Source organism: Mya arenaria, chromosome 6 (genome assembly GCF_026914265.1).
Source record: "Mya arenaria isolate MELC-2E11 chromosome 6, ASM2691426v1".
Classification (NCBI taxonomy): Eukaryota; Metazoa; Mollusca; class Bivalvia; order Myida; family Myidae; genus Mya; species Mya arenaria.
Genome location: NC_069127.1, coordinates 21287464 through 21305366, shown reverse-complemented (window position 1 = coordinate 21305366; position 17903 = coordinate 21287464). Strand labels below are relative to the sequence as shown.

Below are 17903 nucleotides of genomic sequence, written 5' to 3'. Positions count from 1 at the left end.
CCTGTAGGTTCCTTCGTATTTTGTTATAAAGGAAAAATTTCTAGCAGCCGTCGCCAGTAGTTTAAACCAATAAAAAAATATATCAAGGAAGGCCCATTTCTATCATAATATAAAACACATTATTTCATGATCTATAATAAAAACTTTGTCTATGATAGGACTTGCCATATTGCCCTGTCTATATATGGATCGAAACAGTTTATCATATGACGTGATGAAAACGCTGGGAAACGATTCAAAAACGCTATCTTGACCGACCCGAAACATTTTATTATATGACGTCATAATATAGTTTACAGTATCATGTAATAAAACAGTTATTTACTTATTAGCTGTGAAATATGCAGTGCATTTCGAAAGCCAAATCATTATTAAACTCGACTATCAACTCGGTCAATAGTGATTTGTTGGTAGATAAAACAGCACATTCCAAAGCTTATCAGTAAATAATTGTATAATAGTTCTCGCAATGTTATCCAATGACTATAATGTACGTGCTATTATCATGCGATTGACAATGACAACGACATGAATTTCGTCATTAAGAAGATACAATTGCCACTCCTTCACGAAATGTGACAATAAGAACATTGATTCATAGTTGTTATACCAACAATATATATCGAGAAAAAAACGAAACTGTCATTGCTGTGTCTTGTCAAAGGAAATTAAATTTCCTCGACGGGAGGGAATGCATGATATTGTCATATAAATCAACCTTTATGCATCATGTGCTTCATTTACTGGCTGCTGGTTTTAAAGAATGCATCCCAAGGTGTGTTGTTGTTCGAGGAAATGATTCAAGGGTCTTTACAAATTATTCTGAACTGATTTGTACCATACAACTGTCCCAATTATAGAAATGGCTTTTTATGACCTTGCCGAGCTGACCTTGTAAAATCTTCATGTTCAAAGGTTTTTTTGCAGGAGCGGTAAAAATGATATATTTGTCTGGTGTTCATTATACAATATCGTGACCACATCAGTTCCTCATTATCCGTTGTACAAAGCATTTTTCAAATAAAAATGAGCTAAAATAAAGAATATATATTATATTCTTCTGTAGAAAAGCAAGGAAACAATATAGTATACGCCCTTGTTTTACGGAAGTGTGGTTCCATCAAGAGTAAGTGGCATTAGCTTTGTTATTTTCTTTGTTCTCAATAGATGTATTACTGCATCAACGACGACCAAACGAATGATCCACAGGCTTTATACTCTTGGCTAAGTGCGTGAGCATAATACACGTCACCCTTTTGCACTCAACAAGTAAGATGTTGTGTGTGTTGTTTTGCATATGTTTTGTTACTAGGCTCGATGATAATTTCTCATGAGTGTAGTTTGTTTTACTTATTAAGAGTACAAATGAATTATTTCTTTTTCCAGAATTCTCGCAATCAACGTGTATACTAGTGGTTCCGGTATTTAATGTGAGGTTCAGTCAAATGTCATACAATACTAATATTAAAGAGTATTCCATTTTCGGTGGACAAGTTTATGTGTGACCTTTGCTTGTGGCCATAAATATGGTTTTCATGCTTTAAAACATGGGTGGGGGTTACCAATCGGGTTAAGTTTGAAGTCACATTCCATAAAGATTGGAAGTATCATCAAATGCACAAAGGCGTTTTGTAATATATGTGTAATAAATATCAAACTTCTAGTACATTTCATTTAGATTTCAAGTTCACCAAATGTACAAAGAAGTTGTGTTATATATGGGTAATATATATATAAACTGTTTTGCAAAAGAGTAATATTATTCTTATGAATAAATGTTTAAATTGAATTTGCTTAAAAGTTCATGGTGTTTACGCGGCCGTTCCCTGTAAGGTCATTAAATGTATTTTTAATGCAGCTCGGCATTGATTCAGACGGTCTTTAAAACTTCAAACGAACTAAATAGACAAATTCTCATAATTGTTCTGGAAGACACCAGAAAACGAGGCCTAAAGCTGATAATAAAATATAACTATGTCATTCCTCATTCACAGTGCCAGACGGTCTGGAAAAAGGACATTAGGCGAACAATTGTTTCAGAGCAAATTGTTTCGACCAGTTCATGTCACAATGTTGATCTAAGCCTTCCGACTACCATCCATCATTTGAGCTATTTTGTAAAACAGATGCACCTCTGGAATGGTGGAAACATATTATGTGGGGAATTTATAGCTCTCGGTGTTTACTAAGTACAATCGTAAAGTATTTTCAGCATTTTTGTTAGTATCAAATTTGTCGTATAACTACTCCCTTAATACAGTCCATGCCAAATAGAAATATGTTGTCCCTTAATGTTTATTAACCTTAGTTCTGTCAATTCCTAGACATTTAATAATGTTTCATGTTAAATCAATACATATGTGACTCAATGCCGTGTCTTTTAGTCCATCTTGAACGACAGCCACATTTATCTGTCTGTTTTTAAAGCGAGAGGTTCGGAGATTCTCTTAAATTGTAAAACCTCTACTGAATCTTTCCTTGAAAATTATTTCGCAAATGTGCCCACTTAACTTCTTTAATTGCCAATTGAGCTGTTAGCGCTTTCAAAGCACGTGCGTCGTGTTTCAATGGGGTTGGAACTTGTAAAAGGACAAAAATAGGCTCTTGTAAAAGCTTCTTAATTTAAAAAGAAATCCCAACGGCATGTTCGCTGCTTTGGTTTTATATTTTTTCTACAACCCGATACAATATATCTATCATGGGTTTCGTTCAGATACAATAGATATAAAAGGAAAAGCTACATATGTTAAAACGCAGTGAGTATGTTAGCGATACTTTAATGCAAACATTTGCAAGAGTGATTATATGATATTCCAGTTCGTCAGGCATTGATAAACTTGCAGCAAAAAACACGTCAAATGTACACGCCTATCGCCCAATACCATATTGTGACCTGGTTTAACTTATAACGAATCATCATTAAAATCGAAACAAGAAAAACATCAAGTAGACACACACAAAGATCGACATCCTGGGATATAAAGTCAGTATGTTTGATAAATTGGACAATATGCTTTCTCTAAACCCTCGAATATTACGTTCTAAAGCTTAATATTAATTTACAACTTGACTTTTTTATGGTCTTAACAGTTTGTATCTTTATCGTTTTAATCAATTTGCTTATCACATTACACACCTCAAATGCTAGTCAGACATACAATCAATTCTGTAGATTGATCTTATCATGTAAGTTTAACAGGTAAAACATTCATTTTAGCAAATCCACAGCGGAACCTCGCATCAGAACAACAACACCGCTTACGCTCTGCAAACGGAAACTGATGTTTGCTCATGCAGATTTTGCACAGGCTTTGACCTATTAACCAAAACGAACATTACTATTTCTATAACTGGTGTGACTCAGGAATAACAAAATAACATATACCGCAAACAGTTATGAGCCAATTTGACAATATTGCTAGATTCTGTAGCTGTAAGTATTGATTTTAAATCAGACAAGGCGATACGTTCTCTCAATAGTAGAATGTGAATGAACAAAAGCGAGGAACAATACCCCGCTGTTCCCTCATTAAGCTCGTCCAGACCTAAGTATATAATAATATTTATCATCAAACATTTGAAATGTTTACAATAATCTATTTAACCATGATTATAATGCTTACATACATCATAAAACATTCTTCAAAAATTACCATATATCTTAGACTTCAAGCAAATGTAGTTTTTACGAGATCATTAATGGGTAAAGGAAGGGCAATGTGAATGATTAAAGAAACTTCAGGCAATACAGATGTCAAATATAAAGGCATTGTTAAAAAGAGTTGGAAAACTTTTAAAATGTTCCAGAAAAAGTCTGTTCATTGTTTTAATGCACTCATTATCAGCAGATCACTATTTTCTTTTCACCGTAAAAAAAGAAAAGCGTTATGGGGGGAAGCCACATATTCAAATGATTATAATCCAATACGATGTCATCCTAGAGATGCTTGGCATTAAATAGCCTCTAACAAAGTGTGCATGCAAATTCCGAGATAGTTGGCAAATTATCGGTCGCTCCTTTAAGTTTGGCAATTCATGTTATAATGGTCGTTTCATTGCAGTTCCTCCATTATTTGTTTCCATTTCCCAAAAAGTTTTACAGTTCTGGCAAAAGAAGTAATTGCTCTTTTGAGGCGTTCCTTGCACGACATTCGAAATTGGCCGATTTATAAGCCTCCTACAGCAATGGAATAAACAAATAAAATAACACAATCAGTTTAACTCTCTAGTATAATGTGACCGTAAAACACCGTAGGCGAAGAGCAATGTTTATTTTCACTCAAACGGAAACAAAACTACGGCGGGCGAATTTATTTTACACATAGTGTTCGGTTTTTACCTAGCTGGAATATGATATCAAGTTTTACATGTTTTTTTAGCTATTCCGTACTGGAATTTTCATTATTTCCTTAGTATAATAAAGACTTCGGAAACACTGTATTGTTAATGAGAAGAGCAATTTCTTCGCGTTCTTACTTGTTGACTGGGAGTAAATATGCTAATATCAGTTTATGCAAGAGAAAGGCAAACAATGCTACCTGAGAAGAATCCGTTAAATTGTAGAAGACGTATTCTAAATTAACAAAATAAAAGAGAAATCAACAGCAAATGGTTCGTGATAGCAGCTGTTTCAAGCCCGTTTTTAGATTTGTATCGACCGTGGCTGTTAAATGTCCAAAAAGTTTTTAAAACAAGTTTAGCGATAAATAAAACGTTGTGTTGTGATTGTTTGAAAATGAAAATTTGTAAAATAGCTTCAGGGAGCCTTGTCTATAGAGTCAAACTATAATATGGAACCCTACGGAAAGTTAATCAGTCGTGTTGAACTTCAGACTTATTAAGTCCAACTCCAAATAAAGTACGAAAGAAGGTGTAATGTTATCTTAATGGGACAAGGCAGCAAAATATTATGGCAGCTGTTACTCTCTACTTCAAGATCTGTATCAACCGTGGCTGCTGTTAAACTAATTTCGTCCCAACTATAGTACGCGCGCCTTTTCGCTCGATAATAAACCGATAGAATTTTAATCATACGCTGTTAGCAATGCATAATTCACGATACAAGCAATTTTTCCGCTTTATTGCAGCTGAAACTAAGAGATACATTATATGTTCAATAACGATTCCATCTTTTAATGCTATCTACATGGATTGCCTTAATCAAGAAGTAATAACACAATCAACAAAAAAGGAAAAGGTTGAAGACCGGTGTGAAGATTGGGGTTTTTTTCCAAATGACGTTTTGGTAAGTCCCAATGAATTGATATTTTCTAATCTTAACGCCAACTTAAATCACAAGCAAGAATGATTTACAATATCGTTAGTACTGTTCTCTCACACACATACAAACACACACATAATAACGCGTACACGAGAGTTAATTTCAAATTCAAATGGTGAAATAACTAATATATTATTCCTATCGTTTGTTGTCAGCGAAAAAACGAACGTAAATGTGCAACTTACTTAAACACAAAAACTTCTGTTGTGAACAAAAGTAACAAAGCAATGAAGTTAAGTAACAAACGCCGTCCTAACAATTTTAGTAATTCAACCTGAAGTGGAACATTCAGGTGTATATGCTCATGTATTCTCTAAAATATTAACATTAATTGTCTAGCTAAAAAACAAAATGGGGGGTCGCCGGTCATCCCTACCCCCACCACCACCACCACTCCCCCCAGACACATCCGCTAGTTGTTCGTGTGTAGCGGGTTTGTTCCTTCCTACTGTATCGGCGTGGTATGCAATTCGTCGAAAAGGTCCCTTACCCAGGCGTTCTGGCAGCATTAAACAACACTGACAGTGTTTGAAACAAAGCTTGTACCGAGAGTTTAGCAAAACGAATGGCAAGTCAATACTTATTTATGGTTTTTCAATACAGTATGCAAGGTGCGAGCAAGTATCTTTTATTCATAACCATGGCTCAAAGTTGACAAGATAAGAAACTCGCGGGAATCCAGGCAATATATTAGTTGTTTGTGAATAATTCATGTTCTCTCTACGGACTGCAATGTGTCTAGAATATTACTTAAATTTTAGTTTGAATCAATGCTCTAGTCTCAAAGATTGAAAAGTGATTATGTTACCGAGGTTTTAATTATTTTAAGCTGAAATATAACTTCTCCTATTTCTTTTGATGTGAGGATATGGACAATCACTCATTGAGTTATTTGAAGAAAACGTGTTTCATTAATTTGCATAAGATAATAAAATTTAATTACGACATGATTTACAATTCACTTGGAACAAACGACCTGTGTAAATCAATACTGGTTGTATGAATCCTTACTTATATAGACATTTTTTTTTAGGAATCCAGGACTCGGGCACATGTTACAATATGCGTGTATATAATGATATTGATTCACTTTGGCAAGCTAACAACGTGCACCACAGATAGTGTTCAACACAAACGTTGAGTAAAAGCCATAAGGTTATAACAGTGTGCACCTCACACATTGGGTTTGAAAAGTGTGCACCTCAACTATTACGTTTTTAGAAGTGTGCACACCACACATTAGGTTTTAACGGTGAGCTTCTCACACAAGTTTTCACCACACACATTATGTTCAAAAGATGTGCGCCACACACATTAGGATAAAAAGGGTGCACCACACACATTAGGTTAAAAGATGTGCGCCACATACATTAGGATAAAAAGTGTGCACCACACACATAAGATTTCCAAAGCGTGCACCACACTCATTAGGTTTTAAAAGTGTGCATCACACATAATTATTATTACGTTTGAAAAAGGTGCATCACAAGCAATGCAATTTATGCAAATATGTGCTCGAGTGATCGAATGGTATTCCAGTTCACCATTCATTGATAATCATGCGGCAAAGAAAGACAAGTAATGGACAATACCATATTGTGATATGGTTTCATTTATAAAAGGTCGACATTTAAATCCAAACAAAAAAACCATCACGGAGACATATATAGTTTATACAAAGTTCGGCGTTCTAGGATATTCCACCAGTTGCTGTATGGCTAAGAAACAATACCGTTTGGAAAAAAGGCGTGCTCTTAGCCCTCGAATATTTTTCAACAGATTACTTATTATCTACAACTTGACATTTTTATGGACTGAACAGTTTGTGTCTTTATCGTTTTAATCATATTGCTTATCATTTAACACACGTCAAAAAGCTAGCAAGACATACAATCAATTCTTCAAGTTGATCTTATCATGTAAGTTTAAAAGCTTGAACAATTATTTAAGCGAATCAATCAACGCAATTTCGCTTCGCCGATGCTTTCGGATCGGAAACAGATGTTTGCTAATGCAGACGTTGCACGGGTTTTGAACAAAACTCTTACTGAAATGTTTCCCAAGAATAACATAATAACATATTCCGCAAACAGTCATGAGCCAATTTTGACAATATTGCGAGATGCTGTTGCTGTAATTATTGATTTAGAATCAGATAAGGCGATATGTTCTCTCAATAGTTGAGTGTAAACAAAAGCGAGGAACAATACCCCGCTGTGCCCTCATAAAGCTCGTCCAGACCTAAGTTCATAATAATATTTATCATCCAACATTTGAAATGTTAACAGTAATCTATTTAACCATGATTATAATGCTTACATACACCATGAGAATTTCTTGAAATTACCATATGTCTTTGACTTCAAGCAAATGTAGTTTTTACGAGATCATTAATGGGTATAGGAAGGGCAATGTGAATGATAAAAGAAACTTCAGGCAGTACTGATGTCAAATATAAAGGCATTGTTAAAAAGAGTTGGAAAGCTTTTAAAATGTTTCAGTGAAAGTATTTTCATTGTTTTAATGCACTCATTATCAGCAGATCACTATTTTCTTTTCACCGTAAAAAAGCGTTATGGGGGGGAGCCACACACATTCAAATGATTATTATCCAATACGATGTCATCCTAGAGATGCTTGGCATTAAATAGCCTCTAACAAAGTGTGCATGCAAATGCCTAGATAGTTGGCAAAGTATCGGTCGTTCCTTTAAGTTTGGCAAATCATGTTATAATGGTCGTTTCATTGCAGTTCCTCCATTATTTGTTTCCATTTCCCAAAAAGCTTCACAGTTCTGGCAAAAGAAGTAACTGCTCTTTTGAGGCATTGTTTGCACGACATTTGAAATTGGCTGCTTTATACGCATTCTACCGCAATGGAGTAAACAAATGAAATAAAACAAACGGTATAATACACTAGTATAATGTGACCGTAAAACACCGTAGGCGAAGAGCAATGTTTATATTCACTCAAACGGAAACAATTCTATGGCGGGCGAGTTGATTATTTGTAAATTTTGTTCGGATTTTATCTTTCTGGATTGTAATATGTACCTCTACATATTTATTTTATTGACATATTCCGTAAAGGAATGTTAAATATTATCTTAGTATTATAAAGACTTTGGATACACTGTATTGCTAATGAGAAGAGCAATTTCCTTCCGTTCTTACTTGTTGTCTGAGAGTAAATATGCTAATATCATATTATGAGGGAGAAAAGCAAACAATGCTACCTGAGAAGAATCCAGTAATTAGCACAGTGTACTAGATGTATTCTTAATTAACAGAATAAAAGAGAAATTCACAGCAAATGGTTCGTGATAACAGCTGTTTCAAGCCCATTTTCAGATTCGTATCAACTGTTGATGTTAAATGTTAAAAAAGTTGAAAAAAGTTTAGCGATAAATAAAACGTTGTGTTGTGATTGTTGGAATATTGAAATTAGTAAAGTACTCTTCTATTTTGAAACAGAAATGACTGATTTTGTGTCTTGTTAAAACTGTTTCATAGCATATTTATAAATATTGAGGCAGTATATTTTGTTGGAATAAAAGTCGAACAAACCCAAAGTGTCCGTTGTAATAGTTTTTTTAATAAAACCGAAATAGCTTCATGGAGCCTTGGCTATAGAGTCAAACTAAATTATGGAACCCTACGAAAAGATTGTTTTCCAATGTATTGATATTTTCCTGTCTCAACGCAAACATAAATCACAAGCAAGAATGATTATCAATAACATAAGAACTGATCTCTCAAACACACACACACACACACACACACACACACACACACACACACATACACACACACACAAACAAACATACCTAAGAGTTCAAATCAGATTTAAATGGTGAAATAACGAATATATCAATTCCTTTTGTTGTCAGCGAGAAAATAAACTTAAAAATGTGCAACTTTATTAAACACAAACAAATGTTTTGTGAACAAAAGTAACAATGCAATGAAATTAAGTAACAAACGCCGTCCTAACAATTTAAGTATTTTAACCTGAAATGGTGCTTTCCTGAGTCTGTATTCATGTATTCTCTACTATATTAACATAAATTGTGCAGTCGGAAATTTAAGGGGGTGGTGGGTCGCTGGTCACGGCTACTTCCCTACCCCTCCCCGCAACACACACATCCGCTAGTTGTTCGTGTGTAGGGTTTTTTTCTTCCTACTGTATCCGCGTGGTTTGTATTACTTCGTCGAATGGCCCCTTACCCGCGCGTTCTGGCAGTATTCAACAACACTGACGGTGTTGGATTACAAAGCATGCACCGAGAGTTTTGCAAAACGAATGGCAAGTCAATAATTATTTATTGTTTTTAAATAGCGTACGCAAGGTGCGAGCAGGTATCTTTTATTCATAGCCATGGCTTAAAGTTGACAAGATAAGAAACTCGCGGGAATCCAGGCAATATATTAGTTGTTTGTGAATAATTCATGTTCTCTCTACGGACTGCAATGTGTCTAGAATATTACTTACATTTTAGTTTGAATCAATGCTCTAAAAAGTGATTATGTTACCGAGGTTGTAATTATTTTAAGCTGAAATATAACTTCTCCTATTTCTTTTGATGCGAGGTTATATGGACAAGCACTCATTGGGTTATTTGAATAAAACGTGTTTCATTAATTTGCATAAGATAATAAAATTTAATTACGACATGATTTACAAGAGACTGGGAACAAACGACCTGTGTAAATCAATATTGGTTGTATGAATGCTTACTTCTATAGACAATTTGTTTGAGGAAACCAAGGCTCAGGCACATGTTACAATATGCGTGCATTTAATGATATTGTAACACTTTATCAAGCTATTAGCGTGAACCTCATATATTAGTCTGAAATAGTGTGCAAAACAAACGTTATGTTTTAAAAGCCATAAGGTTTGAAAAGTGTGCACCACACCCATAACGTTTTAAAATGTGTGTGCACACATTAGTTTTAAAAGTGAGCTTCTCAAACAAGTTTTTTTTAAAGTGTGCACCACACACATTACGTTTAAAAGTGTGTACCACACTCCTTAGTTTTAAAAAGTGTGCAGCACACACGTCAGTATTAAAAGTGTGCAGCACACACTTAAGGTTTTAAAAGCGTGCACCTCACTCATTTAGTTTTATAAGTGCGCATCACACATATTACGTTTAAAAGTGTGCATCACATACTTAAAGTTTAAAAGTGTGCATCACACACATTAGGTTAAACAGTGCGCACCACTAACAATGCGTTAATGCAAACATGTGCTCGAGTGATCGAATGATATTTCAGTTCATCAGTCATTGATAAACCTGCTGCAAAGAACGACAAGTTATGGACAATACAAAATTGCGATTTGGTTTCACGTATAAAGAGTCGACATTAAAATTGAAACAAGAAAACCATCACGGAAACATATATAGTTTATACAAAGATCAACGGTCTGGGATAATCCGCCAGTTGGTATGGCTAAGAGACAATCGTCTGGAAAAAGGCATGCTCTTAGGCCTCAAGTACTTTCAACAGTTTACTATTTATTATCAACTTGACTTATTTCATGGACTAAACTGTTTGTGTCTTAATCGTTTTATCATATTGCTTATCACATTAAACAAGTCAAATGCTAGCAAGACATACAATAGGTTCTTCAAGTTGATCTTATCATGTTAGTTTAACAGGTTTAACGTTTATTTTGGCGAATCAATAAACGGCATTTCGCATCGCCGACGCTTTCGAAACGGAAACATATGATTGCTTATGCGGACTTTGCACAGTTTTTGACATCTCAAACAAAAAGAACAAAATTATTGCTTAAAATGGTGTTTCCCAGGAATTACATAATAACATATTCCGCAAACAGTTATGAGCCAATTTTGACAATATTGCGAGATTCTGTTGCTGTAAGTATTGATTTAAAATCAGATAAGGCGATATGTTCTCTCAATAGTTGAGTGTGAACAAAACCGAGGAACAATACCCCGCTGTTCCCTCATAAAGATCGTCCAGGCCTAAGTGTATAATAATATTTATCATCCAACATTTGAAATGTTTACAATAATCCATTTAACCATGATTATAATGCTTACATACATCATGAGAATTTCTTGAAATTACCATATGTCTTAGACTTCAAGCAAATGTAGTTTTTACGAGATCATTAATGGGTGTAGGAAGGGCAATGTGAATGATTAAAGAAACTTCAGGCAAGGCAGACGTCAAATATAAAGTCATTGTTAAAAAGAGTTGGTAAACTTTTAAAATGTTTCAGTGAAAGTATTTTCATTGTTTTAATGCACTCATCATTATCAGCACATCACTATTTTCTTTTCAACGTTAAACAAGAAAGGCTTAATGGGGGAAGCCACACACATTCAAATGATTATAATCCAATACGATGTTATCCCAGAGATGCTTGGCATTAAATAGCCTCTAACTAAGTGTGCATGCAAATGCCTAGATAGTTGGCAAATTATCGGTCGCTCCTTTAAGTTTGGCAATTCATGTTATAATGGTCGTTTCATTGCAGTTCCTCAATTATTTTTTTCCATTTCGCGAAAAGTTTTACAGTTATGGCAAAAGAAGTAATTGCTCTTTTGATGCATTGTTTGCACGACATTTGAAATTGGCTGCTTTATACGCATTCTACCGCAATGGAGTAAACAAATGAAATAAAACAAACGGTATAATACACTGGTATAATGTGACCGTAAAACACCGTAGGCGAAGAGCAATGTTTATATTCACTCAAACGGAAACAATTCTATGGCGGACGAGTTGATTATTTGTACATTTTGGTCGGATTGTATCTTTCTGGATTGTAATATGCGACTCTACATGTTTATTTTATTGACATATTCCGTACAGGAACGTTCAATATTATCTTAGTATTATAAAGACTTTGGATACACTGTTTTGCTAATGAGAAGAGCAATTTATTCCCGTTCTCTGAGAGTAAATATGCTAATATCAGTTTATGCAAGATAAAGGCAAACAATGCTACCTGAGAAGAATCCGTTAATTGACACACTGTACTTGATGTATACTTAACTAACAGAATAAAGAATTCACAGCAAATGGTTAGTGATTGCAGCTGATAAAAGCCCATTTTCAGATTCGTATCAATCATACATTCTAAAGTTCAAACTACACAATTTTGAAAACAACATTTAGGGATAAATAAAACATTGAGTTGTGATTGGTGGAAAATGTAAATTTGAAAATATTCTTCTATTTTGAAATGGAAATGTCAGATTTTAGTCAAAAAAAAAACAATTCAAGATAGCACGATTATCATGCACAAACTTTTTTATTGGAATAAAGCCGAAGAAACCCAAATTGTCATTCTTAATAGAAATAGTTTCCGGGAGCCTGCTCTTTAGCCATACTATGTTATAGAACCCTATGGAAAATTAATTAGTTGTGTTTAACTTCAGGCAAATTAAGTCCAACTCGAAATAAAATACGAAAGAAGATGTAATGTAAGCTTAATGGGACAAATGAGCAAAATAACTATGATGGCAGCTGTTACTCTCTACTTCAAGATCTGTATCAACCGTGGCTGCTGTTAAACTAATTTCGTCCCAACTATAGTACGAGCGCCTGTTCGCTCGATAATAAACCGATAGAATATTAATCATACGCTGTTAGCAATGCATAATTCACGATACAAGCAATTTTTCCGGTTTATTGCAGCTGTAACTTAGATACATTCTATGTTCAATCGAGTCCAGCTTTTAATACCGTAAATACTATCTACATGGATTGCCTTTATAAAGAAGTAATAACACATTCAACAAAAAAGGAATAGGATGAAGACCGGTCTGAAGATTGTTTTTTTCCAAATGACGTTTTGGTACGTCCACCGTGTATTGATATTTTCCAGTCTTAACGCCAACATAAATCACTAGCAAGACTGGTAAACAAGATCGTAACTATTGTTCATGTACGCACGCACGTACAAACACACACACACACAAACACAATATATACAAGAGTTGATTTCAGATTTAAGAGGTGGAATAACTTACATGTTCCTGTCGTTTATTGTCAGCGCAAAAACAAACTTACAACTGTGCAACTATCTTTAACACAAATAATGATGATGTGAACAGTGCCCCTGGAGTTAAAGTGACATTCGTATTTAAAATCAATACATACTAATGTATAACAAACATAAATTTGGAAAGATAAACTTTTAAGTACTGACTAAATAATGCATTTATTGAACATATTAATAACTGATTATAACAAAATCGTAACCGTGTATGTATTAGCTGAAAATGCACAAATATTAAATGGTTGGTGAGTGCTAAAAGATTTAAACTATCATCTTATAAGGTAGAAATACCGTGTTTCTGACCTTTTTGAAATCAAACACAGTAGACTTCATAATAGCCATTGTTTTCGATATTCGATGTGACGTCTTAATTGTGGTACATATTATTTGGGAGTAAGAGTGCATCTTGAAGTAATAATACAATTTTAGTATTTTTATCCTGAAATGGTGCATTCATGTGTATATGTTCATAGATTTTAAACAATATTGTCATAAAATGTTCAGTCGGACAATTGAAGGGGGGAGTACGCACCCCCCCCCCACCCCCAACCCCACACACACACATTAAAACTATATAATTCGGTTCCTTACCCGCGCGTTCTGGCAGCAGTCAAAAACACTGACGGTGTTTGATTACAAAGCATGCATCGAGAGTTTTGCAAAACGAATGGCAAATCAATAAGTATTTATTGTTTTTCAATATAGAACGCATGGTGCGAGCAAGTATCTTTTATTCATAGCCGTGGCTTAAAGTTGACAAGATAAGAAACTCGCGGGAATCCAGGCAATATATTAGTTGTATGTGAATAATTCATGTTCTCTCTACAGACTGTAATATGTCTAGAATATTACTTACATTTTAGTTTGAATCAATGCTCTGGTCTCAAAGATTGAAAAGTGATTATGTTACCGAGGTTGTAATTATTTTAAGCTGAAATATAACTTCTCCTATTTCTTTTGATGCGAGGTTATATGGACAATCACTCATTGAGTTATTTGAATAAAACGTGTTTCATTAATTTGCATAAGATAATAAAATTTAATTACGACATGATTTACAAGAGACTGGGAACAAACGACCTGTGTAAATCAATAATGTATGATTGCTTACTTCTATAGACAATTTGTTATAGAAAACCAAGACTCAAGCACATGTAACAATATGCATGTATATAATGATATTGTATCACTTCGCCAAGCTAATAGCGTGCACCTCATATATTATCTTGAAAAAGTGTGCATCACAAACACCATATTTAAAAATGTGCACCACATACATAAGGTTTCATAAAGTGCGCATCGCACACATTAGGTTTTAAAAGTGTGCATCACACAGATTAGGTTTAAAAAGTGTGCACCACACATAAGGTTTTAAAAGTGTGCACCACACATATAAGGTTTAAAACGTGTGCGCCACACACATTATATCTTAAAGGTGTGCACTACACACATTATGTATTTAAAGTGTGCACCACACTCAATAGGTGATAGAGGTGTGCACCACACATATCATATGTTGAAAGTGTGCACCAAACATATAATGTATTAAAAGTGTGCACCACACACATGGGTTGTTGAAAGTGTGAACCACACATAAGGTTTTAAAAGTGTGCTACATACAAATAAGGTTTTAAAAGTGCGCACCACACTTAAGAGGTTTTCAAAGTGTGCAACAAACACATTATGCGTTGAAAGTGTGCACCGAATATATTATGTGTTGAAACTGTGCCCCAAACACATTATGTGTTAAAAGTGTGCATCACACTTATAAGGTGTTGAAGGAGTGCACCACACATAAGGTTTTCAAAGTGTGCACCACACATATAAGGTTTTAAAAGTGTGCACCACACATTAGGTTTTCAAAGTGTGCACCATACATATAAGGTTTTAAAAGTGTGCGCCACACATACGGCTTTAAAAGTGTGCACCACACATAGAAAGTTTTAAAAGTGTGCACCACACTAAAGGTTTTCAAAGTGTGCACATAACATATAAGGTTTTCAAAGTGTTTACCACACATATAAGGTTTTCAAAGTGTGCACCACACATATAAGGTTTAAAGTACGCACCTCACATTTAAGGTTTTCAAAGTTCGCACCACACTTATAAGGTTTAAAAAGTGTGCACCACACTCAGTAGGTTTTCAAAGTGTGCACCAAACATATTATGTGTTAAAAGTGTGCACGAAACACACTGTTTGTTAAAAGTGTGCACCACACTAAAGAGGTATTAAAAGTGTGCACCACATATAATGTTTTAAAAGTGTGCATCGCACTAATAAGCTCTTAAAAGTGCGCACCACATGCATTAGGTTTTCAAACATACACACACATGATGTTTTCAAAGCGTTCACCAATCATATTATTATGTCTTAAAAGTGTGCACCACGTACATAAGGTTTTAAAAGTGTGCAACACACATTAGTTGATCAAAGCATGCACCACACTCATTTAGTTTAAAAGTGTGCACCACACATAAGTTGTTGAAGTTGTGCACCAAACACATTAGGTTTAAAAGTGTGCACCACGCACATTATGTTGTCATTTAAAACGCTATCACAATTCTAAGAATGAAAACACCTACATATCTTTTTGTGCACACCACACGATTTCAATCATAAGGCCAAGAATCTTCTAACATACACATATTTCTTCAATGTTGGACAATGAACTGGGAAGGGATAATATGTTTCAGCGGGCAGACAGTCATAGGCATCAGGGTTCATTTACCGCCAATCTCCCCAGCATTATACGCTTGCCTGCTCAACAATAAAGTCTAATTCACAAGTCTGAGGTCAAATTTCCACCGTTAGTTGGAACCAAAACTCCTACCCAAATTAAATAACTCGTATTGAACAAAAATGTTCTTTTTACAAACCGTGTTTTATCATTTTCAATCCATGTCTTCTCAAAACATTTATAAACCCCTGTGAAAGTCACATCACTACTCAACAAGTTGTTTCTCCGACTAATTAAGTACATACTTCTATTATTTAGCAAATCTTTTCCGCTATCTTACAATAATTCTGATACCAATATTGTGCAAGAAACCAGTGTTTTATTTTTCTTTTATATAGTAAATCATCTTCTAGACCAAAACAAATAATAATAAAAATGGCCTTACTATTCTTAGACATTTCTAAACCACTTACCGAATTTCCATCCGTCGGAGTACGGCTGTGCCAAAAATATATCTCCAAAGAGCTCGGAATTTATTCACATCAAGTACCTTTCCATGAGTGTTCTATTTACACATTTTTCCAGTAGAAACTGTTTTGTGGTTTCTGTATAACAGAGAGGAAGGAAAACAATTCACATGCTCTCCTCATATATTCTATTTCCATCAATATTGTTCTGGAGTTCGAGTTATCTCGTCTTAGCGAAACGAGGAAAAAATATCTTGGAGGGAATTAACTGTGACCATTAACTTGAGAAATGGTGATTTGAGCATTATTACATCCAGCCATGCTTTCCCGAGATTAGATATCTATTCATCAATTTATGTATTTCAAATACCTTCTATTCGTTCATTGCCAAAATTTTATTAATACCAATAACACTGCAAGCACATAAATGTGATTAAATATTAAAAAAATACGGAGATATTATTTTACATAGATCCGATGTATTTGCTTGGAGTCAACAGTAGTAATCTCTTCAGGAGCTAGAGTCGTTCCAGGAACTTCACTGGGATGTTATGTTATCCAGCGTAATGGTAGGGATGCGTGTCTCAGCCGAGTTTGTAGTTCTCAAGCATGCTTCTGTAATTTACATCTCCACTGCTTCTCTCAGAAAGAAACCATGTCTGCCACTATCTCCACTATCACATTTCCTTGTTATTACAAATTTAACAGATACGCACTATTTAATTAGTTCCCCATAAGCACACTATATGTAACATTTTTGCTACCACTTTTTAATTACCTTATTCGTTGTTACATAAAAGTATCCAAAATACTATACCAAACACTTAAACATTACAATCTACATGTATGCGATGACTGCAAGTATACCTCCAATTCTCTGCTTAAGTTAAAGCTTAAAGCGTTATTAATTCCACAGAAGGTATCGGCTATTCCAAATATAACATTTCCTTATAGCGTGCATTATCGTTCGAAAACCAGCTAAGACAAATAATTATATGACTCTAGTTTTGTAAAACTGTGATCCAACCAACGGCGGGGAGAATAATGTGTTCGGCTGCGGCGCACGCGTCTCTTGCTGGATCGATATTATCGACACAGCAGACGGGGAGAGAGTTTCTGGCAAAACTTTGCTTACAGAACATCAGTATGGGGTCTTGAACAAGTTAAGTTCCACGAATTATAATTACTGTAACTGCATCACATCTTGTAGGCGGTGGTTTACTGTTTTAACGGCTGTGATTACAGGGTTGATTCAAAGGGATCTGTCTCAAGACGGATAATGAAGTCGAAGTCTGCCTGAAGTTTGTATATGAATGAGCCACATGTTGCGGATTAAAAATCAAAGTCTGATACAGCTGTCACACTGTGTGAAAAACTCATATTTATACGTACTTCAGTGAGAATAAACTCTTAAAGCAGACTGGTAGTCGCTTT

At 34.8% G+C, this 17903-nt stretch overlaps 1 protein-coding gene across 6 annotated transcripts in view; it reads right to left on the bottom strand.

Annotated features, from left to right (window-relative positions):
- The window catches only part of LOC128238729 (cubilin-like), an 80731-nt gene extending 63241 nt beyond the window's left edge, over positions 1-17490 (bottom strand). For all 6 annotated transcript variants that reach the window (XM_052954920.1, XM_052954923.1, XM_052954922.1 and 3 more), the window contains exon 1: positions 16476-17490. The gene's annotated coding sequence lies outside the window, so the exon portion shown is untranslated. The remainder of the gene's footprint in view (positions 1-16475) is intronic.
- Positions 17491-17903: the final 413 nt, after the last annotated feature.